Source organism: Protomyctophum parallelum (genome assembly GCF_964188405.1).
Source record: "Protomyctophum parallelum genome assembly, chromosome: 15".
NCBI lineage: Eukaryota > Metazoa > Chordata > Actinopteri > Myctophiformes > Myctophidae > Protomyctophum > Protomyctophum parallelum.
The window spans coordinates 17,799,985-17,807,260 of record NC_139710.1 but is presented as its reverse complement, the minus strand read 5'-3'; positions in this window follow the sequence as shown (position 1 = coordinate 17,807,260).

Here is a 7,276-nt window from a genome sequence, read left to right as displayed (position 1 = left end):
GGGTTGAAGTTTACGGTGAGGGAACCAGGTCGGGCCGGGGCAGAGCAGCTCACAGACGGTTGTGTCACAGCTGAGCAGGTGCCTGGCCTGGGGTCTCTGCTTAATTGCTTATCCCCCACCCATGGCAACAGCGGATACTATGACCTCATCATTAAACATGACAACTTGTTGTCACCCGACCACCGGAGATAACTCTGAGTGTCACGGCATGCCAGAAAAGGCTATGTACCTTATTACAGGCATTATTGTCACTTTAAAATTATGAGAATATGACATGAACGAGGCTACAGTAAGGCCTACTACTGCACTGCTCTCTTTACATGACATCTATCTTTTACTTACACTAGGGGAAGGCTATCTGATACCGAGGAGTCATTCTTCCACGACTGCCTCATAGTAGTGCAGTAAGTAATAGAACTTAACACAGTCTACGTACGCCAAACACTGGGACATACATTTTGTCCTATCTCAGAATACATAAACTGTATTCATTGTCTCCACCAGGCCGAAGGCCTAGGGGGAGAGTATGTTTTGCACAGCGTCCGTCCGTGTGTCCGTCCGTCCGTGTGTCCGTGTGTCCGTCCGTCCGTCCGTGAGGAGCTAATCTCGGCCACCGTTAACCCGGTCGATGCCAAATTTTGCACACACACTCCCTGGATGCCAACGATGAACCTCTGCCCCAAACTTTCCACAACGGCCTGTTATAGCCCCACCAGGAGGCCGCTTTGTGCAAAACAAGTTTTTGCACAGTACACCTACAGATTTTGTCCAAACATCACGCAAATTGGTACACAGTCTCTCTACAGCCATTCAACGAAACCGGTCTTTCACATTTCTCAGACTCCATCCTGATTGGCTAAGATTGGCTTCCAAAGTTCACAGGAGTGCTCAGTTTGAAACAAAATGCTGCAAATCATGAACACATCGCGTGATTTCCCTGAAATTGTGCACCCACATTCCCACTAGGCCCAGGACGAAATGCCACATGAACAATTTCAACTCAGCCTCAAGGTGGCGCTATAACTGGCCCAAAAGTGTTTTACCTCTAACTGCACGGATCTGTGGATAACTTTGTATGCCAACTCCCTAGAGGCCAAGGAAAAACCTTTGTCTGGAATTTTTCACATCTGCTCTTTATAGCGCCACCAGGAGGCCCACATATGTAAAACACATTTTCTATTATTACTCCTTCAGATTTATCCACATTTCACGCAAATCGCTACACATGATCTCCATAGTCATGTGATCAAGACAGCTTTGTTTGATTTCTCATATTCCATCCTGATTGGCCACGATTGGCTCCTACAGTTTTCAGGAGTAGCAAATGGCCACAACTCCTCAACGCAGCGTCCGATTGCGATGAAACTGTGCACACATATTCCCACTAGGCTGAGGAAGAATCCTGGTGGAGACCTGTGCCGATTGGCACTTTATCTAGTTCATATTGTTACTGCAGCCATGTCAAGGTTTTCATTTTTCTGTATTTGTCCTTTTGGGGGCGCTAAGTGTGTTCTATGTGTTAAGGGTTCTCAATTATGTGTTTTTGTTGCATCTGTGCTTCTGGTAATTACTAACCTCGCATCACCAGGCTTTCCTCCGAGGCGGTGGAAAGCCTGGTGATGCGAGGTCTCTGTTTCAAAAGTCCGTATGATCCGGGCTGGGGCCGGATGATGTGGTTACGTCATGTTGTAGTATTGTTTTGTAGTCGCCAGACAGGATGAACAGGCGGCGGCAACTTCCTTTTCCCTCTCAATAAAAGCTCTCGTAAGCGAGAGCTTTTATTGAGAGGGAAAAGGAAGTTGTCGCCGCCTGTTCTTCCTGTTTGTTGTAGGCAAACCATTGCCTACTACATGACGTAAGCACATCATCCAGCTCCAGCCCGGATCATATACCGAAATGAAATGGTGCCCAGGCTAGGTAATTACGCTTGTTGGTTTCACCTGTGAGTGAGAGAGGGCAGAAGTCTCATTACATTGAAGGAGAGTGCACTCACTGTGAGAGAGCTCTGGTGCAGAGGAAGAAAGCAAAGTAGACAAGAAGAAGTAAAGTAAATTAGGAGAAGTAAAGTGAACTATAAAATGTAAAGCAGAAGAAAGTTAAGTTAAGTACACGAAATTAAGTAAAGTAAAATAGAGAAAAGAAGAGAAAACAATGTGCAAGCAGGCAAGTGGTTAGCCCTCCAAGCAGAACCCAAATGCTACTGAAGTTTCTGACTTTTTGACGACACAGAGCATTGGGTCCTGTTGCAGCTGTATACTGCCACCTGGTACGCAGCCATCCATAAAACATAAACAACGTGTTTACGGCCTGTCTGCGCTCTTTGACGACATTTTTTCGTGTGAGGGTTTCTGAATATGTGAAGTATAAGTACCCATACATGCCGCTGCGAATATCTCCTGTGGCGCGGAAGCCGTTAAGTATTTTTAATCTTTGTTTGACCGATTTGGTCGCTTTGATTCTTCTCTTCCTTCCTTGTTTATTGACACCTCATTGTACCGCCTATCTGGCTAGCGCTAGCTAGTGGCGCTATAGCTATGACAGAGCAGATCAGAGGCAGGGACGTAGCCGCACAAGCCAACCGCACACCGGGAGGCGGTACAATAAATGGTAAACAAACAAGAAGAAATAAAGCGACCAAATCGGTCAAACAAAGATTAAAAATACTTAACGGCTTCCGCGCCACAGGAGATATTCGCAGCGGAATGTATAGGTACTTAAAGTTCCCGAATTCAGAATAACGCAAACAAAAAAAGGCCGTCTAACGCCGCAGATTCGATCTCAGAGAGCATGTTTATCATCGCGTTCCAGAATTCCCATACGAAAATATAGTTATGAACAGGGACCCTACATAAAACTCATAAAATTTTCAGAAAAGCTTTATGGAGGGTTCCGAGAGGGGCTAGCAAGTGGTCAGTATTGTATTTTGTTTGTGAATCTCATTGTGAAAGTCATGTATTATTGTGGCTGTAACTATGAATGTCCCAAGTTAATGTTTTGTTTGTTGTTTTAAGAACATGGTGTTAATAAACGGCCTCTCTCGTGCGATGGATGGTCGGCACAGATTCATATCTCTATACTTTTCTTCATGATGACAGGAATGATTGAAGGTAAATTACCCAAACATATGTCTCTGATGCCTTTTCATAATGTAGCTTCATGCTGCAATCTTGTGTCATATTCATGTTTGCAAAAGTGACTCAGTAGTGGTAACTAAAATCAAATTAACATATCAGCATAGCCACTCACACAAGACTGCCGCAGCCGTATCACTTGTTGGTCAACAAGCAGAGGCGTCAGGTTCCTATAACGCCCCCCCCCCCCACCCCCAGCCTGCTTGGATTCATGGTGAGTGCGCACCGAAAAGTAATTGGAATATATTTTTCTTGCCACATTATAAACAAGTTTACTTTACCTCCTCAGTGTTTGGGACGGGACATGCGTAGGCCTGTATCATGTGCTGTCTTCGTGCATATAAGCGCTCCGCTCCAGTGAAATTGTGCGGCTTGAGAAAAAATTGTTAATTTGTGTTGGATAAGGGCTTATTGGAGGGTTTTCCGTAGATATTAAGGACTAGTTAGTTAGGGTGTGTTTTAGCCGGCGGCGGCGGCGCCGAATTGTAGCATGGACTGGACGAATCTCTTCTTGGCTGGAGGTGGCTTCATCATCGTAGTCAAATGGAAATAAATCCTGTACTGTACTGTATGCAACATTTATACTCTTTACCATTGTGCTTGTTGACAACAAGCACAATTTTCATATATCTCAGGCAAGCCGTGTGTATTCAGAGAAACACATGTACTGTGCTTTACTCATTGCATCCAGCAGAGGGAGGCAATTGATTGCTATTTAGAAGCCTGGGTATCGAGGCTATATTTTGGGGGGAATCTAAAAGGACCCCATTGTGTTTGATAATGTCAATACATTTCTATGCACAAACAAACAAAACAATTGTTTAACATTTATACTACCATAAAGTGCTTACAAAAAATATCAACGTGTAGGTTGCTTGGTTGACATCTGTTTCCCCCATCACATTTTAATAAGAAACTAGATTTAATATATTCACTTCATGATGTGATGGAATTTCAACAGGCAAGGAAGGAATTCCTTTTTGAGACTAAGTCGTTAGAACATAGTGGCCTGTGACCTTCCTTTCCGAGGAGATAGTTCAGCTGCAGCCTGCGGGTTATGGGAATAACTAAGCTTCCTGACAGATACTTCTCTGAATGATGTGTAAAAGATGGCTGGCAAGAGCTCTTTCAAGTCTTTCACAATGTTTATTCCAACAAGCTACAAAAGTTACTGCAGTCATTTGATGCTTTCAAACGCTTCAAGATTTGTTTTGCTGTGACAGGGAGGAGGCCAGTTAGATAGCATGTGCACTGTGCACACTGCATATCCATAGGGGACCAGATACTGAACTTCTGAACGCAGAATATCTGACTGTGGTTTGTTTGAACACAGATTCAAAGGATCAAAATAGATTAGCTTGTTAGGTCGAAAGGCACATCAACATCTGCCACTGACGGGGCTTAATACTACTGTATTTTCTGTTTCCAGTTATTTTCGGTATTAATGATGGAGTGCAGTGATTTTTTGTAAGTTTTTCTGTTTTGTCTATGGAGTTAACATTACTCTAAGGGTTTAATAGACCCTTGGATGTGGTTATAATTACTTGCGCAAGCGTTGTAATCCGATATTTTCTCTCCTCTTTCGTATGTAGGCTAATATTTGACAATTTGGCCAAATTGGTATTAAAGGGTTCTTAAACTTTAATTCAAAATTATACTTTTGGAAAATCTGTCAAATTAATGCAATTCCTTGCCTTATAAGCTACACTAGAGGGAAGATTGTCTATGTTCAATTTACGGGCATCATCACACATCACACACAGAGTTCAGTGAAAATGAGGCGTTAGTCTCTTATTTTCAGAAAAACATGGATGCTAGAAATCTGAATGAGAATACCGGATGTGACGCTGACTTTTGCTCCCAGCAGGCCAGGCCATAACCTACATTTTTAATTGCTTTCCCAAGGCTCTAAATGTTTATTTTTATTCAGTCCAGAAGAACCTTATCACAGCATAACGTTCCTCGACAGAGAGGACACTGAAAAGTGAAAAGACCCTCAAAATAAACACATTTGAGAATCTCACAGTTCACGCAGGATGTAAAGAAGGAAATGAAGGGGAGATAGTCACAGCAGGATGTGTGAGCTCCTGATGCAAAGTTCATGCTCCAATCAGTGCAAATGGGAAGAATGCAGCACTCTGAAATGTTAGTGTCATCATCAATGAAATACCAGAGCTCCTGAGACATTTTAGCTTTTGATGAAGGTTTTACAATCTGTGGTATTGAATTAAAAAAGCAATAGGCTATGTAATGTCATAAGCTACTTCTACCCTTTTAGCAATTGTCTGAGTTTTCCCACTTTTAATTAAACCAATTTAGATATAGTTACAGAGAGAATAATACCTGAGCACTTCAGGAGAGACTACCCAAATAAAATACTGCAGCACTCGAATGGTCTGCATGTTTTTATTATTTTTCAGGGCTGAAGTCAAAGTCCTCAGTGTCAAACAGGATGTGTTAGATATAGTTACTTCAAGGGTCTCGCTTGCTAAGTAAGACACATGACAGTCCAATGTAACCCAAACCTAAAAATTCTCTTTCTCTGTCTCTGTCTGTCTATATCTGTCTGTCTCTCACTTTTCACAAACACCCACTGACACATTTACACAGTAACGCACGCATGCACTCTCTGTCTCTCTCTCTCTCTCTCTCTCTCTCTCTCTCTCTCTCTCTCTCTCTGTCTCTCTCTCTCTCTTACTCTCTCTCTCTTACATTATCTTCCATTCTGTTCAGTGAATGAATTGAGTCAACCTAAAGGCCCATTAGTGGCTCTTTGGATTGGGTGACTGTGTTTACCTACAGAGGTTGTCATGGCGAAAACAGTCACGTTTGTGTTTCATAACCAGACAAACGGAACATATTTGACCTTTAATGTGTCTACTTGAAGAATATTTTTAGGGAATTTCTGCGTTATTTGTATTTGTGGGGCTGAAGGAGTGACTTGATAAAGCCTGTGAGTCATATTCATATCCATAACACCAAAATTATAAGGTAGGCCATATCATAGCCCACTGAGGGTGTCACAAAGCACAACATTTTGGTAACAAAGAGTAAATGTGCTATTTGTGGAGCAAAATGAAATGATTGATTGAGTACTTTATTGTCAGAAATGTAATCAGTAGTAGTACAGGGTACAGTCAAACAAATGTAATCAATACAGGGTACAGTCAAACACACGTCCAATGGGATCACCGGAAAAAGTCCTTGCGGTATGAGATAAACATACAATAATCCAGTGACGGTGGTATGGTTGATTAAGTAAACAGCTGATGAATTGACATTTCAATCAGCTAGTTCAATTAAGCTATTATTAATTGTTTCAATGTGTCAATTCATCGTCCTCTTCATCTTTCTTTAAATATCGTGGTTGATTCTTTTGTGATGTTTGTTTTTATTTCATACCTCAAGGATGGGATGATAAGTACCTTTTTATATAGTACAGCCAAGCCCTGGGGATAGCAGTGAATATGATGAGAGCATACTCGTGTCTCCACATGTGTATGACACTAGTATACAGAACTGAAACCAGTGTTGTCTATGAACAGGACAGGAGCAATGATGAATGTGACAGCTGAATTTGAAATATTGGATTGATTGATTGATTAATCCACATCTTTTTTTTTTAATTGGGGTGGGTCAGTGTTCAACAACGAAGATTATAGACTTGAGAGGATCACACATCATTTTCTCAGCAAGGCTGTTCCACAGTTTATGTCGCAGGAGCAAATATCTGGAAAGATCCTACCCGTGTGTGTGTGTGTGTGTGTGTGTGTGTGTGTGTGTGTGTGTGTGTGTGTGTGTGTGTGTGTGTGTGTGTGTGTGTGTGTGTGTGTGTGTGTGCGCGCGTGTGTGTGCACGTGTGCGTGTGTGTGCGCGTGCGTGCGTGCAGTGTGTCATAGGCGCCGGAGGGGGGATTATTTGGGTCTGAATGTCCCCGCACTATTGGGGGATGCCTTGTCTATTTTTATTTCTTTTCCCGACCTGCACTGGTGGAGTGGTGTTCTGTGCACAGTTTCCATTTTGCTGCGCAATAGTCGTTGTGTATTGGCTGCATACATGCAGTAATTCGATCAAGGTGTAAGACAAGCTAATACAGAGTCTGAGTCATGACCCCCAAATAATGTCACTTTTTACGTCCTGGGTAA